Source organism: Aythya ferina (genome assembly GCF_964211825.1).
Source record: "Aythya ferina genome assembly, chromosome: 3".
In the NCBI taxonomy this organism is placed as follows: Eukaryota; Metazoa; Chordata; class Aves; order Anseriformes; family Anatidae; genus Aythya; species Aythya ferina.
This window is the reverse complement of record NC_140298.1, coordinates 8,951,701-8,968,829: the sequence shown is the minus strand read 5'-3', so window position 1 is coordinate 8,968,829 and position 17,129 is coordinate 8,951,701. Positions and strand designations below refer to the sequence as shown.

Genomic DNA, 17,129 nt, shown 5'->3' with positions numbered 1-17,129 from the left:
GGGCCAGCTGACAAAACACGGCCAGGAGATGTTACGCACCCTTGCAGAAATGATTTGTGACTGGATAACATTTTGCCTGTGTCAGGATCCAGCAAGATAAAATAGGTCAGCTTAGCTTTACGGCCGGCTCCTGCTACAGATGGACCTTCTGGAGATGTTGCTGCCTGCAGACATCTTTGGTTGCGCACATGATGCTTTTGCTTCCCCCTGCAGTTTGTCAGCTGTGACGCCTGCAAACACCACAACAGCAGCCAGCGCGCTGTGTGACCGCAGAGGCAGCTGGCTCTGCAGTGGGCAAGCTACTTAAAAAGAAAAAAAAAGAAAAAAGCCCCCAAAAAAACAACCAAAAAACCACCACACCTCTGTCCATGTTCACTTGCATCTTCTCCATCCCTTTCTTCACTGAGAAATAGATAAAACATGTCCTTAGCCATGTCAAAAAGAAAGGGAGAGGGGAAAAAAAATAATAAAAGCATTGGCACAGCTGGGCCCAGGACCACGGTATGCTGCTCTGTGAGTCCTCCCTCTTGCCCTCTGAATTACCACTTCTGTTCACGGCTCGCAGACATAGCGATCAAAAGAGTGGAGGAAAATTATCCGTACTTTTCCCAGCTGTAACTATGACATCTCCAACGCCAGCACCTGCCCTTCCCTCTCCCTCCTCGCTCTGAGGCAGACGTTTCTTTTCCACTCACTGAGATTTGATTGGTGGCGAGAGACGCTTTGGTGCAAAATCCTATTCTGAAGCACATGGCGCATATGAGATATCAATGGCAATCATCCCACCCGTAATGTCAGCCCGAAAGAGAGATTTAATCCTACGATATTTGAAGACTTTACAAGAACAAGTTTCCTTTTTTTAATTTGACTGTGGGATTTCCTGTGACTGAAATAATCTTCAAATTATTCTTTCCTGTTGGAAAGAAAATTTTGCTTTACAAAACATACAGTGATGCCTCACAGCACTTCTTAACCTACCTCCTAGGAACAAAAGGTCACCACGAGAAAAGTGCAGGAAGCGGAGAACTTGCACACTGCAAAGACCAAATGTAGGTCAAGCCTAACCTGCTTTGAATATTTTTTTTCCTCTGCACTGAAGCAGCAGAGGTCAGCTCCTCCACAGGCCTGGCTGTGCTGGGAGGGAGCGTGGGTCTCCTCCACTTCTAGGCTCCTTTCTAGGCTGCAGTTCAAAGCAGCCCCAAGTCTTGCAGCCAGCAGCAGAGCACAAGAATTAAAGAGATCTCAGCCCAAGCACTTTGGCTTTTCCTGAAGGACGGGGATGCAAAAGGCAGGCTTATCCCAGACAAAGCATTCATACAGTAACTGAAGCTGACTCAGATGGGCTCACACAGCTGCAACCAGACCTGAAGCTGCAGGACACGTGCTGCAAGGTGCTGGGGGTGTTGGTTCCCCATGGGTCCCAGCAGAATCAGCTCCACCATCAGGTCAGTGAGCTTGCCTCTGCAGACTGCGCTCTGCTCCTGCAGCGAACCAGGCTTTTCAGCACTGCAGCAACGGACTTCAGGGACTCACTGAAGGCAACCTCCGTATCTCCATAAAGAGAGATTAAGGCTGCAGTCAGGAGCGCTTGCCAACAGCTCATTCACAAAGAGCAAGAAGTCGGGAAAAAGCATCCATCAACATTGGTGGAAGTGCCTGCTTGCTAAAAAGCAGGTGAAGCTTGAAACCTTGGAAGTGGCGTACGGGAGAGTCTTTGAAAGGCCTGATCCAGTCTGGAGTCTCTGGAAGTGCCGGGCACAAAGGGAACTCAGCAAACAGCAGTTTCAGCAGTGCAGGGGGAAGCAACTCATTCTGTGGCAGAAAGTGAAGGCTCCTGTGAAACACCAGTGTGGAAAAGAAAAAACGTAAGTCTTCAATAAACCCAGCTTCACATCCCAGAGTTACAGGAAACCACTTGGAAATGAAAGCGAATGAAAATGCAACTATCCTGGATGCTGACTGGTGACTCTAGGGCAGAAAGGCTTTTTTTTTTTTTCCTCTCTCTCTCTAAAGGAAAGAGGATTTTGTCCAGCAGGGACAGACCCAACAACCAAGCCAAAACCAGCTCTGTAAGGCAAAGGCCCCTTCTCCCCAGTAGCCGATGACAAGACGTGTGGTGGCAGCACAAAGCTGTGTCAGGAGAGGGTCAGACAGGGCACTAGGAACAGTTTCTTTGCCATGAGGGTGGCCAGACACTGGGACGGGCTTCCTAAAGAGGGTGCTGATGCCCTGTGCCTGCTGGCATCAAGAGGCACCTGGACAACACTCTCAGTATTGCACTAACTTTTGGTTAGCCCTGAAGAGGTCAGGCAGCTGGACTCAACCTTTAAAAGGCCCCTTCCAGCTGAGCTATTCTCAAAAGCTGAAATCCAGGAAAATCTATTGCCATCAGCCCCTTCCTCAGGTTGTTTGAACTTAATCCATCAAGGAAAATGAGGCAAGTTTCCTCATTCTGCCAGTGCCCAGCCTCTTTGCTGAATCCCCGCTGAGCCTTCCTGAACGTCTGTCAGTAGATGACAAAACGTTTCTTGAAGTGCAGCTTACAGATTGCTGCACAAAAATAGTTTATTTGCTTACAGTGCTGGGGATGCAGCATTACAGATGCTTTCAAGTCACTTGATGTATAGTACGGCTACAGCATGAGCTACTGGAGCAGAAAGCCTAAAAAGGGGGTGGGAACAAAAAAATTCAGGCTGCCTTTAATGCCACAAGCTTTGGTGTTTTTGTGTTTTTTTTTTTTTGTTCCCTAATGTGACACAATAAGTGGCTTAGGAGCGGAGGGTAACGTGGCTCCTGCACTGATCCCTTTATTGATAAAACAAAATTAAAACTGCATTTGTAATGGTCAAATGTTTCTTTGCATTTATAGAGTAACTTTTAACATTAAGCCCAAAGATTTTTCTTGACTATCTTAGTCACAAAATGGCTTTTGAGGAAGTTTCTGGATACTCTGTGAAACCCCAGAAGATCACGAATTAGGGCTGCCTACATCACAAAATTATGCTCATCAACTGAGTCAGCACTGGAACAAGATTAGCATTAAGACTTGATAGACAATAACAAGACGAATTTAAGGTACTGCAAAAAGTTTATTACGGCACAGATGCACCGTGCAATGGTTGGCACTGGAAAAATTACTACAGTGTGCGTTGAAAAGCTAATTTTCAAAAATGTTTTGCATCAACTTTGAACGCTTGAATGAAAAATGGGTGTTGCAGAAGTGAGAGGGTTTTGAGCCAAATTTTGCTTTTAGCTAGATGTGCTGTTACTGCAGCTCTTAATGAGATCTGGTCTTAGAGCTGAGAATCAGAGCAGTAACACGCTCTTTTTTTTTTTTTTTTAAACTGAAATAGTGTTGATTCAGAGCTTGGTGGAGGAGTAGAGTTATATAAAAAGAGCTCTAAAAAATAAATATATTTTTTACACCTGTATCTTGGTAGCTGTCAGCCTTTCATAAGTTAAAACAGGTCAAATTCTCCACAACCTCCTTCCCTGAAGTGACCCATTGCCATTTGGGATGCCTTGACTTTTGCCTGCCCCCCAAAACCCCCTCAGAGAGCTGGCTCTTTCTGGAGGATGACAGCCCTCACTGCTTCTGCAGACCATCTCCTCCAAAAGCGGGGACATTATGACATCCACAGCCAGAGGTGACCAAAACTAGGGACCATTACAATGATATTTCTACTCTGTGAGCACCCCTGAGGCCTCAGACCTCTAGGGTGGAAACAGCTTCTACCCCCAGAAGTGGGTCTGTGCCCCTTTGCTGGACTTAGCCAGTGGGGGAACATCATCACTCCTTCCAGCACTTGCCATTCAGCCTCCTTTCTCCAAAGCCATTCTGCCTTGTTACTGTTTTGCTCCAATTTTAGCCATCTCTTACACGGCCGCTGAGAATCAGCTCCCCAGGCCTCCCCTGGCAGAGCTAAATATGTTGGTGCTATAGGAAAAACAGCACCATATGGCAGTTGTTTGATCTCTGAGCAGAAGTTACAGTTTTTGGAAAACTGATGAGCTCCACCTGTCTGGAAAGTTCTCCCCCTCCCAGGTACCGCAAGCTTGTTTGTGCACTGCACATGTCCCCGGTGTCCAGGATAGGGAAACTTTAGAGGTTTATTCTAGGCAGGCACTAATTCCTGACATGTTACCCACAGGCTGCAGCAGCAAGTATTTGTCTTGCAAGACGATCTAGGGTTGAATTTTCCTCACCAGGAACATTCCCAGTCTTTGATACTCAGGCATCCATAGCCACTGTTTGTTTTTCCTGCCTATTTCGTGGGGTGTAGACCCAAACTGCAGCCACTATATTTGCACATAACCTCAGGGACATTATATATAGCAGACAGTTCAACATTCAACTACATGATAGGGACACACCGCATTCATATTCTGCTTTTAAGAGCCTCAGACATTATCTTGGGCTGATTCTGCAGGCCAACAACTCTCGTTGAATACATCCATGACATTTGTACCTACACTGAAATCACTTCAGTACAGCAGGATTGAGTCTTTCCTGGGACACCCCAAGGCACTCACTGGCCTGCCCCACAGTGCCAACGGGAGGCAGATGCCCAGTTGGGTACGCTTTGTGCCTCGCACGCTGGCGTGGACTGGCTGCATCTGTAGCACAAAAAAGGCCTAGCTAAGACACGAGGAGAGGGAGAGTAAGCATGATTTTCCTGTGCAAGATGCTGGCTCTGCTTTCTTTCTTCATGCTGTGCAACTATTTGCTAAAGGAAATCATTTTGCTAAGACGCTCCACTTCCTTTGTGAAATTACCCTTTAAATGCTGATTCTCCATCTGGTGCACAGCTCCAGATTTTGAAAGATATTTAGGGACCTGGCTCCCAACAATTTCAAATAGATGTCTGACTTGTTTTAAAAACTACATTCCTCTGTCTTTACGTGCACATATGAGTTTACCACTTGATTTTTAGCGGGGAGTCATCACTATAGAAGTCATCTGGAAGTCATGCAAGAAAGACTCAACCTTGAAACAAGATGCAGATCATTTACCTTTTGACCACATCTGCCTCCTACACAAAAATAATAAGTGGGTTACACCAAAGAGTTCACCTGTTTGTAATAGGTTCTCAAGCACAAACACAAGAAAGACAAGAACCTCTTCTCACCACGTGCTTCAGAAGAGGGCTTACTTTAGATAAATTCACTTGCCTCTAACATCTGGCTCCCAGGAAGCTTGGCTTGTAGAAGTACCTACTTCCACACCAGCCGAGGTATGTGGAGTGAGTGGAAGTTGGGCACTGCCTCAGTAAGGACTTCCCTATAGGTTTGCCTGCCAAAGCTCCCATCATCTTGTGGGGGGCAGGCATGGAACCACAAGGGTAGGGCGGAGAGGGCTGGAGACACCAAGACAGGCAGTGCTCTCTGGTCTTCACTGAGGCTCCTGGACCTCCACCCCTCACCACTGCCTTCACTTTAGCCCTCTGACAAGTCCGCAAGTCACTGATTAGAAAGATGCCTTGATAATAAATAGTCTTGATAGGGCTGAGCTGCTGACTGCTTGCACATTTTCTCCTTGTCAGTAACTTGGAAATATTGCACCTTTGCCAGAGGAACTCCAGGAGTTAAATTTCCCTGGACTGTTCATTTTTAAACAGGTCTTTTTTATCCACATATTTTCACACTCACACCATATTTATACATGCATTCACATTTTGAATCCTTCAGGTTCTATAATTTAAAGGAAGTTATTTTAAAGACTCTTTAAAAAGGAAACACTTTTTGAGTCATCTATCCATGAAGTTGAGCACTTTCACTATCATGAGTCTATCCACAGAGGGCTCCAAGGGAGACCAAACCTAAAATGAATAGCTGTCCTAAAAACCTTTTGAGGTGTGAACAATAATTGAAGACCAATCTGTAAGAATTTTTCATGGCTGATGAATGACTTATTGGAAATTTGAACTAATCTCCCCATAGGTGAAGGTCCCAAACAGCTTTCTTGTTTTTTATATGAAGCCTGAACTCAGACATCATGGCAAAAGCACATAATGCATTTAGCACAAGAAATGTAACAAATCACTGTAAGTCAGTCGTATATTCTACTTTTCTGTCACCATGGGATCTTCCGGAAAATTGGAATCTCACTGCAGCTTTCATTTCTCATCACAGTTCCAACAAATTGCCATGGAGCCGATATGCGGCTGTTTTAAATTTTCTGTTGAAGCAACTAATTCAAGCCCATCGTTCACCCTCTGTATAAGGATTAAGATTCAGCACAGTGCCAGATTTTCTTCTTGAGTTTGCAAAGGTCTAAAAAGTTTGCTCCAAGAAACGATTAGCTCTTGCATTCACCCTGGGACCTGTTCATTCTGCAACCAGATGACCACCCTTCATGTTACCCGAGCTTTTGGGCACTGTCCCTCTCACCTCAGGATAACCAAAGCCAAACAAGCCAAAACCCCACCCCAGGGGAAAGCAACCCCAGTGGGCCAAGGGCAGCACAGCTTCCATCACAAGCTCCAGGAAGAGGATTTTCTTCCTGAAGGCAAGGCTGTGGTACAGAGGCTGATGGAGAAGTCCTGGTGAGGAAGAACCACTGTCCTGGGGAATAGACAGAGACTGGGTTAAAACCACCTCCCCATTTTGGTTATTTGGGGTCAGAAAGAGAGCCCCGGTCTTTCCTCATTACCCTTCCTTCATGACGGAAACGCACTCCTCCTGCCCCTTGCAGGTCTGCAATGCTCATCTCCCCCACGCTGGGGTTTGGTGCAGGACCAGGCGGTGGCTCCCAACCAAAGCGAAGCCTGCTGGCCACCACACAAGCTGCTTATGTACTGCTGTCCTCAGAGTCCTTTTTATAGCCACTGCACCTGCTCCCTCAGGCCCAGGGGGAAGAACAAGCGGCGCTGGTGGCCTGAGGGAGTACCGCAGTTGTTTTGCAGCAGCTCAGACTTGTTGTACTACATCCTCAGCTGACAGACTTCAGCTATGTCAAGCAGCAGAAATTCACCCACTGCCGGCGGGGCAGTGCTGCAGGAAAGGCAGCCGAGGCTTTGGCAGGGTGGGAGGGGAGGGAAGAGAGCTGAGGATTTTGTGAATTGTGCTGTGCTGCTGGCCTCAAACACTCACACAGCAGCGCCTCAGTGGTTCTCACAGCCTGCCAGGATTAGCTCCTTCCTGAGAAAGCGCTGCACTTGGGGGAGAGCTGTAGGGACAGGTGACAATCCCAGAAATGCCATACCTCTCCCCAAATCTGGGGTCTACAGAAAGCTCTTCCCACCCCCCACCCTTGCTGTCCTCCTCCCATTGCACTCCTTGGTGTTAGAAAAACAAGTCAAGTGCCTGCTGAACACCACGCTGGAGCAAAGGAAAGAGCACCAAGAAGCACTGGCACACGTGCCAAGCCAGGGCTGTGGCAAATCCACGATGCTGCCACACAGCAGTGATGTGTTGAGCATGGTGCTGTGTGCTTCCATCCATGGCAGCAGCAGCCCCACTGATATATCTGGTGTTTTCCATCAGGACTCTGCTCACAGCTTGAGATATTTTGCTTCCTCTTTAGCGTGGTATCCAAGAAGGAGGCAGCCGAAGAGCACAGAGGTCTGGGATTTATCGATTCAGACAGGTTATTTTTTTAGCAGGGTGCATCACTGCTCTCACCAGCTGCCTCCCACCTCTTTGTCCTTCCCCCACATGACACTCCTGATGCTTAGGTGCTAATGAAGAAGCTTATGGGACTCCGAGGACCACTTATCAGAAATTCTATATCTATTTTAAAGGCCTGTTTCATTCACAAATGTAAAAACTTCTCTCCTAAGGGTACTCCTCATCAACTGATTTACTGGATAGAATGGATGCAATTTAGTTGAAAAGTAGAGAAATGTCTCTGCTGTGTTACCATAAAGAGAGGGGGTGATCAATATTCACCTGCACACTTGCCCACTACCCTACAGGACAGCTGCTCCAAAACATGGAAAGAGATAAGGGCACAAAAAAAATAATTATCCTCTCACCCCCTTTATAGGGTAAACACAACTTTTAAAAAGGCAAAATAGAGACTGCTAGAGCAGTGCAATCGTAGCCTGGAGTTTTCACCTGCCATTCACAACTCACCACTGCTGCTGGACAAGCAGCACAAAGGGGCACTGATGAATTTAATCCACAAAGTATGGCTTGGAGAAGAATGAGGTTGCTTTTGGTAGGTTATCCTGTAGCCCACCTAAATAATTTGGTATCAGAGGAGGCTTTGGTATCCTGCTTTCTGTAGGAGAGTCACAGACCCACAGAAATAACATAGATAGCAGTTACCTTTACATACATACACCATCATTTTGAGGTTCTCGACCAAACTAGACTCAAGAATGGATTCAGTCAACTTGAAGGTTCAGATCTCTAAGCTGGTTGGAAAATTCAGCCTCACCAGCCTGATGGGCCCAGGGATTTGCGTTGCCTCAGGTCTATGATTGCTCCGGTTTTAATTTTGCCCTGCCTGGAAGAGACAGATTGATGAGAACAAGGATAAGATACATTATCAGGGGATGGTGGAACCAACAGCACATCCCTCTTTTCCCAGGCTGTCCACATCCATGTATGACCCCTCATCAATGCTGTGTGCTCTGGAACTGCTCACACCTAGAGGGACTGAGTTTCAGCAACTGAAAGAATCCTAAGAGATCTCTAAGGGAATAAAGCACTGGACTTGCCCAAGCTGTGCGACTTTTGAAGACTCTACAAGTGAAGTGATCTGTGCAGTCTGCTCTAGTGAGCCACAGGGAATAGAGGCAGCTCTGTTAGCTGGCCTGCCAGCATTTCAGAGATCAATGCAAGCAAACAGACAACTGTCAAAAACGGGGAGGGGGGGAAGTGTCAAGTACTTGCTGTCAGGAGGGATTTTCCCCAGAAAGTAAGCTGAACAGTAATCCTGCCCCAGCATCAGTTAGCAACTGACAGTTGGTTCTCCTGAAAGCTCATTTAAGCTCTGATTCCAGCAGATCCTCACACAGACCTGCTGTGGGTATAAGAGCATGAAGTACTTTCCTCCCTTCGCACCACCCTCCTACAGCTGCTGTGGGATTGCAGCTAAGAGCTGCAGAGCCCTTCAGAAAGGGACAGAAGACATCTATGCAGCATCCTAAGCAGTCTTCTAGCCAGCCCAACCGATGCAGTTGGGTTTGCACACAGCGAGCAGCCACCTGCCCCTCATTAAAAGCCTTGCTGTCGCCCACTCTTCCTGGGAAAGCTAGCTGTCACCATTGCAAAGAACTGACATTACAAGCTGGTGCCAGTACTGGTGCTTTTCTCTTCCTGGCTAAATAAATAACGACAGCAGTACCCTTCATACGAGAAGGAAACCTGCAATTAAGAACTCAGTCAGGTTCGGATCTAATTGGCTTCTCCTAGGGGAAGGGGAGACTCAGCAGGTGTTGCGTACACCGAGAACCAAACAGGACTCCAGAAAATGATACCTTAGGATGTTGTTGGGGTCCTTTCCAGCAGGACAGGAAGTGCAAGGGAAGAGAAACATACATAATCCACTATCAGAAGAAAATAGTTAGGGTTTTTCACCTAATATTTACAAGTTTAGTTTTTTGAAATGGATGCCTCCTCCTCTGAAGACTCGCGACTTGCAGACTCAATAAAAACATGCCCCCTGAAGCAGCCAGCTGCTGCCTGCCATCTCCCCTCCACCAATACAAAAGCAATACAGAAAATGGGCTAAATTACTGCAGCATCTTCCCTTGCTTTGTTTATTTATTTATTTTTTATTTTCCCTCTTTTGCTTTATTTTTAGCTCTCCTCCCCCGGTTCCCAGAACAGCTCCAGCACACCCCTGTCATTTCAGACTCATTTCCCCCAGCGGAGTTCAGATTCTTGTGATATTTCGAGTATCCCTAGATGGTGTCAGGACAGATTAATTTTATCTTGCTTGATCTCGGTACCCCTTTTAATTTTTTATTTACTTCCACCAGGCTTCTGAGAGGTATTTTCTTCTGAAGACACGGATAGCAGGACCGCATTGCACAGTCCTATTTCTTCTACCCAGAAGTTTTGATGCTGCTTAGGCAATGCTGCTACAGCGCAGGTTACCCCAAATCAGCCCCTTCCACCACCTCAAGCCAACAAACCAGTCTTGGACCACGTGCTCCGAGAACAGCAACAGAACACTGGGACTTCCTCTACCATATAAACCATAGCTTGGAAGTGGAAAGGGTAGTTGGGCAAGTTACCCTTTTAGTTCATTTTCACCTGAGATTTCTATCTTATTATCCACTGTTGATACAATTTCTCATTAAACTACCCTCGAGTCTTAAACCAGCACATTCCCCGCAGCAGGCTTCAGAACATTTTCAAGCCTTCTGGTTGTTTTTGACTCATGGAAGAGCAAACTACAACACCAAAAAACAAGTAAACCGCCACCAGGCAGCCTTTCTGGTCTCGTAACCATCACTGATGTCTCTTCCATAACCAGCCATCCAGGGAGAACCTGGCAGTACATAGGTTGATTCCCCAAAACTGAGCTCTGAATTTTGCTTACAAGAAACGTGCAGCACTATGAAATGAAAGGCTTTACATTTTGAGACATAAATCTAATCCTCCTTTCTCAGATGAAAGCAGCTAATTCATAGATATTTACAGGCAAAGCTTGTTGCACTAGAGCAGGGGTATTGTGATCTTCCTGTTCCTTCACAGCTTCCACCAGGATGAAAGATTTGAGCCAGACCTTGACCTGATGCACCACCCTAGGAAGGGAGCCGTCAGAAGGAATTTGCACTTGGTTGGCTTTGGTAAGCATTGGGTTTTGAAGGTTTCATTGACATTGGCTACTGGTAAGTCTATCTGAAAAATGCCAGACCTAACATAACAAAGAATATTTTTTTGAGATAAGAAAGAATGTTACATTAATGAATCACGGATTTTGTCCTGCCAAAACAGGTTCCTGCAAGCAGTTTGAGAACCGTGAATGAAGCTCATACCTTTATGATTGTATTTTTTTCTACATAAAAAGCTTGCCTGGTTTGAACCTTTTCCTTCCTTGCTCCCATTCAAAATAAGTTACAGATGCTTTCAGATGTGCATATACACATCTGCAGAGCACCAAAACCTAACAATCCACATTAAAAGCAAGACTGATGACAACTGTTAGACCAGCCCCCACCGAGCTGCACGCTGGCTCAGAGCTGCCACGCCAAAGAACTGGCACTACACGGCCACACATCCTGAAGCCCTTGTCTTCATGATCTTCCTTAAACCTGGTATTTTAGGCTTGATGGTCGTTGGGAGTTCCCTTAGTGCTTCTGACCCCTTTTTCCTACGGAGTCTTCAGGTTTTCATCTTGTGGGCTGAACTAGAGTCCACATAAAACGTCTTATTTGAAGAGTTTTTGCTACCTGAAGCCCTACGCACAGAATATATACCTCGCCATGCCATGCTACAAGCCCACGGGACACCGGGGGAGCACTTGACCCAACGAGCTGCCCAGTTCCTGGTTTGTTTGCAGGCCACTTAGCAATGCAATAACTGCACCGTCCTACCAAGCATTCCCACCACAGCACAGCTTCACACACACACCCCGTAACCACACCGGGAGACTGCAGACCACTTGCTTACAGCACAAGCCCTGCACCAGCTCAAGAGGAGGAGGCTCCGAGGGCCGCTCAATGTGCAGCTGTATTCAGTTTGCAAAGCACAGGTTATCTGTGCAAGGACACTCTCCACAGGCAACAACATACATGCAGAGGAAACCTGTGCTGTATGGTAGTCTAGCCTAATATGTAGAGTAGGAGCAGTAATGAGGAGACACAGAAAATTAGTCTCTTCCCACCTGTATCATCTCCCCAGTAAGGCAGTTACAAGACTCTAGAAAATCAGCGCCAGGAAAGATCGTTTCCTCAGAGAGGCTGAGCTATGACCAGCAGCACATCAGTGTAAATACCTCCAGAACTCCTGAATTAAAAAAAAACATTCCCTGGTACAGCCTGGGAGTTCTCAGCATACAGGAAAAGCCTACTGAAAGCAGGAAAGCATAGAGCAAAAATGGCTATTTTCTACTGCCTTCTGCCAGGCATTAGACTGCAGACTCACTGGGCAGGGAGTACCTCAGTCATTGTATTTGCACACGACAAGCTCTGCTCAGTCTTGCTTCAGGCACTACTGCCACGCTAGTTATTTATATCAGAGTTATCTTCAAGTTGTGATACACCCACCCCTCCCAAAGCCCCAGTGCTACCCCTCTGGGAAAGTGCTATAGGCCAAGAAAAAAACCAGAGGCTTTCTATAGTGTTTTAGCAGTCAACGCATATAACTCGATAATAACAGAACCGTAACTTTAAAAGATTCAGGTTATATCCTGCTGAATTCTCCTGCACTGAGAGACAGCCACATCACACACTGCTTTACTCCAGATGCTGTCCCGTAAACACTGACTGGGGCAAAACTACAGTTTAGCTCTATAGGATGGCTTGCAACAACAACAACAAAAACCCTGCTGGAAGCCTCGTTCTTTCCTGCGTTCTGATTTTTAGTGCAGGCAGGTGGAGCCAAGGGCTCCAGCCAGCACCGTGTTTTGCTGGCTAGGGATGCAGCAGTCTGAACAGAGATTGCTCAGAGAGCACGGGGAGGGTTGCTAGCAGATTGGTTTCGAAAGATCTCTAATACAGCCAAAAGGATAGAATTCATTTACTCAGAAAAGGCGGACCATTTTCAGTATTATCAATAAAATCTTTCAATCTCTACCCCCAAATCCCCACTGCAAATTTAGCAGGGATTTATTATTAGCTGGCTGAGACATGCAATTAAAATACAACGTTAGAAGATACCTAGGTGAATTCAGCACCTTGTGTGGATATGTAGCAACAAATTTGTTCTCCGGCAGTGTGTGGGAGAATTCCTCCCTGCTGTGGATTCATACCCAGTACCAGCCAAAGCTCCTCCAGCTTATTGCCAAATAAGCAGTGGGACTGGTGCATAGGATGGCAGCAGTCCCAATCTCTGTGCAGGAAGAAAACAGTGCCAGTGCTAATTTCTCATACAGGTAAACTAGATGCATCTCCTGTTCTCCAAGGAAATGGCATGCCAGATATTAATACACACAGGCTGCTTCTCCCTTCAGCCTGTGCTGTACTGTTTTCTGTGTATGGGTGAAGATAAACAGAAAAGTGCAGAGCCTTGACCCCCCTCCCAAGAGGGAAAACAACCAACATCCCCCCCACAGACCATTACATAGCGTTAAATCCCAATACCTTTGCTCACACCCAGAGGTTCCTTTAGCTTTTAATATGAATAAGGCTGTGCAAGGAATGATGACCACATGCAAGGAAGCTTTAAGTCTGTTTTGTTCAGCAGCCCCTGTGCCAACACAGGAGGGCACAGCAGCGCTGCCCTACCCATGCAGGGTCACATCCTGGCTCCTAACAGAAGCACAGCTACGTGGGGAACAAGGAAAGCAGTGGAGAAGCCAAGAAAAATTCCTGGGAGGACTCCACAAAGCTAATCAGGCAGAAAGCTTCGCATATGATCCAGCTCCCCTAGCACCACAGTAAGGCAGCTCCTGCACTGTCGCAATGTTTGGTCCATTTTCACCCCCTGCGGCTGGAGACATAATGCAGGAAGCTGGGTGTTTAAATAGCTGAGAGCTGGTAGCACGCTCCAAAGGGATCACTTCGAATTGCTTTGAGTACTGCGTGTTTGGGGCTGGATGCCCAACGAAGCCACATAGCTGAGGTTTCTGACACACCAGCACTGCTGAAGTCTCCCAGATGAATGATTCCTGCCTTGAAAGGACCTTGGCTCCAGCGAGAAGCTATTTCTGCCTTAGCGTGATCGATCCCGCAAGCCTGCTGGGTTTGTGCAGAAGCTCTCGGATCAGCTGAAGGGTACGTTCTGCAGAGGCTCCAGCACCGAGACAGAAAGCAATGCACGTAGCAAGGCACCGGGGCCACGTGCCAGGTGACTCACAGGAGCAAGGGGATGCTCAGAAACCAAATACAAGATCTTAACTACTGTCTAGGCCTTCCCTGCAGAGCTTTCAGACTCAAGGGAGGCTTGTGGGGCAGGCTTCCAGCCCTCTGCAAACACGAGCAGCTCAGCTCCCTCTGCAGCACAACAGCCACAGTCCCGCCAGCCCCAGGGGCTCTGCACCACATTGGGGCATGGCTGGGAAGGCAGGAGGGACATCCTGGAGAAAAGGAGGAGGAATGCAACCAGGATATTTTTAATATTTAGACTTCTTGCATGAAAGCAGATGTGGGCACTGCTCAGCTGAATATCTCTCCTGCTTTGGAGACAGGGGTGAAGCTTCACCCCTTCTCTCCCTTCAATTATTATAATCAAGAGCCAGATATAAACCAAATCACATCATAATCAGGCTTACATGGGTGCAGAGTGGTGGAAAACCCCAGAGGAACAGATCATGCCCACCTCATAACTCAGATCCACTGGTGAGTATGTACTGATGGAGCCTGGAGTAAGAACAAGAGAAAAGCAAATGCCCAAGTATGTTTGGTATCGAGGGATATTCAGTCCTGTGACAGCAGCCAGGTAGTGCTGAGAAGTGGAGATTGTATTGAGCACTCTGTTGAGGCTCAGCCTTTGAGCAGAACCCCTCTGTTCCTTAAGGGAAGAGAGAGAGAACCAGCACAACCAGCCAATAGATACATCAAAGGCTTAATCCCCCAGCTCTGGATGTAGGAGAAGACAAATAGCAAGCCATAAATCTAAACCATGACCAGGAAAGGTGCGGGAAAGAGGCTGCTGTGCCTTGCAGGTGCTCCAAGGGCCACCCCACCCCTCATTCCTGGAGCAACCAAGGAACCCCAGCCCCTTGCTAAGCACATGACTACAGAGGTGACACCAAATCAATTTCCCACCCACCTCCCCCTGCACCTTTTCTTCTACCAAGCCTCACGGAGGCTGCAGAGAAGCACATGAGGAGGCCCCGACTCCTCTACCCAGCCACAGAGCCAGCCTTGCTCCCAGCACAGCAGTCCTGGCCCACAGCGAGCAATGGGAGCACCAGATGCAATGGTCTACTTCAATCTCCCAGTTATCTGCAGCACCCTGCTCATGAGGAATATATTATTTACAAGCTATGGCTTACGAACCATTGCTTAAACTGTAGTAAGCAACACTAAAGTAACAAGCCAAACAATTTATATACGTTATCATCTCTCTCGTCACCTTTTAACTCCACCTCTTGCCTTGGAAAAGTGCTGGGGGTGAATGAGGAAGCACCAATCCCCAGATAACTTTCAGAAGCAGATTTGACACAAACCAGACAGGTGCCACAGGCCTGCTCTGAGGCCAAGAGCAAGAAGCAGCACTGCTGGAGGCTCTGGTGGGAGCTGGGAAGGCAGCTGAGCCTCATAATGAGGGCTGTAATGGGCCTCACAGGGGTCACATGGCAGGCACATCCACCTGGGGGTGCTCGTTTGTGGTCTGTGCAAGCTCTGAGGGACCCCTCTTAATAAAGGGTCTTTTTATTTTTATTTTTTTTATTTTTATTTTTATTGACAGATGAGAGCTGCAGTCTCAGTTGTGGGTGGTTGCTCAGACAGGCATCCAAGTAACAAGAACCTCTCCAGCTCGGGAAACAATCTAAAGGACTATTGAAGTGACCCGACAGCAATCCCTGCCATCCCACAGTCCAAAGCTGTCCACAAGAAAACTCCTTTAGATTTTGGATCAGACTTCTGCTTTCTCCAGTCCTTTGTTTTCTTACACAGAGTTTCTTACAAGTTTTTCTTACTCCTTAAAATACACTGGGAGCAAGAATTGGGTTAAGAAAATCAGAGTTTTCCTAAGTTGAGCTCTAGTTCCTCAAAATAATTTGAGTGTTTTAGTTTTTCATGAGAGAAGGTAAAAATTATTCCACATTCAGGAACTGGGGATTTCTTGACAGATTAACTCCTCATCTGCAAGTTTCTCCATTCAAAAGGTATTTGCAGAACATGAAAAGGGAAGATGGGAAATTGAAATAACTCTCAGGAAGCTTGCAAGACAATTTTCACTCCCATTTAAGATTTTGGCCAAAAAGCAGAAAAATCGCTTTTTCCAATCACCCTCAGGTATATTAAGAGATGGACCTGTAAACCCAGAGATGGACTTTCAGTTAGACTGATGCATAAAATGCACTTTTGCCTTAAAACAGGGTGAGACTCGCTACCAGGTATAATTTAAACCTACTTCTACAATACATGAAAGGTGAAGGAAGACGAGGGTGAAAACCTTAGGCTAAATATCTTGCTTCTGTATCTCAAAACTCAGCCTTTCTATTGTATAGAGCAAGCCCGGCCTCCTTTGAGTCACCTGAATTATCCCAGATGCGCAACCATGTGACGGAAAGTCCAAATCATTGCCCAGAGGAGCACTTGCTGTTTCCCCTCAAGTAGGTTCCTGACTGATGTATTTCCCCTCTGGGCAAAGATTAAACAGACTCATCAGGTGTTCCCGAGAGCCCTCGGTGACAAATGAGCCTCCAAGAGGATGAGCAAGCTCACATCTTCCCTTCATCCAACAACAGAAACCTCCTCTCCAGGCAATTGCCCTGTTGCTTTCCGGGCTCTCCTCGGAGAGGTAAGTTACAGAGACTGCACCAAGTCCCACCGCACTGAGCACGGGCCAGATATGTAGTAAACAGATTGAGAGAAAATACCTACTGGCTTAATGGGGGGAGAAAAAGCAGTGGGAGCAGAGGCTCTGAGACAGGTGCAGCCCCAGTTTAAAAAGGAGGAGGGACAAACACAACCACAGCAGCACAGTGCGTTCTGTAGACCAGCACCAAGGCCTGTGCTGCTTAGCCTTTGCAAGGGGAGGTAACGCTGCCATACCTCAGCCCAGAGCACTGACTTTCAGGGTGGAAGTGACTTTTTCCAGAATGGCACAGAAAGGCTAAGAAAAAGCCTCAAGTCCCTGCCCTTCTCCTAGAGCTTGGCCTCTTCCACTGCTCTGCACAGCCATTAGCATGAGGCTTGGCCAAGGAGAAAGCACCATTTCTTGCACAGACAAGTGCAAATGAAAACCAGAGGAGTTACCCACCTGGGTATGTACAATAACCTTGTTCTGATGTGCAGCAGACACTTGTGGGCTCCGTAAGGAACAGTAACTCAGCCCGTCTGACATATACCACAGCATTAATTAATCTAATCTGGAGCAACAGCTACCAGCGAGCC

At 46.9% G+C, this 17,129-nt stretch overlaps 2 long non-coding RNA genes across 2 annotated transcripts; both read right to left on the bottom strand.

The window, feature by feature from the left end:
- Positions 1-1,612: 1,612 nt before the first annotated feature.
- On the bottom strand, positions 1,613-17,129 carry LOC311435062. Its single transcript, XR_014691895.1, has 2 exons — positions 16,996-17,129; positions 1,613-1,834 (listed from the first exon to the last, which is right to left on the bottom strand). It is a non-coding gene; the product is annotated as an uncharacterized lncRNA (long non-coding RNA).
- Positions 6,958-15,313, bottom strand: LOC311435061. Its single transcript, XR_014691894.1, has 3 exons — positions 15,139-15,313; positions 8,272-8,452; positions 6,958-7,565 (listed from the first exon to the last, which is right to left on the bottom strand). It is a non-coding gene; the product is annotated as an uncharacterized lncRNA (long non-coding RNA).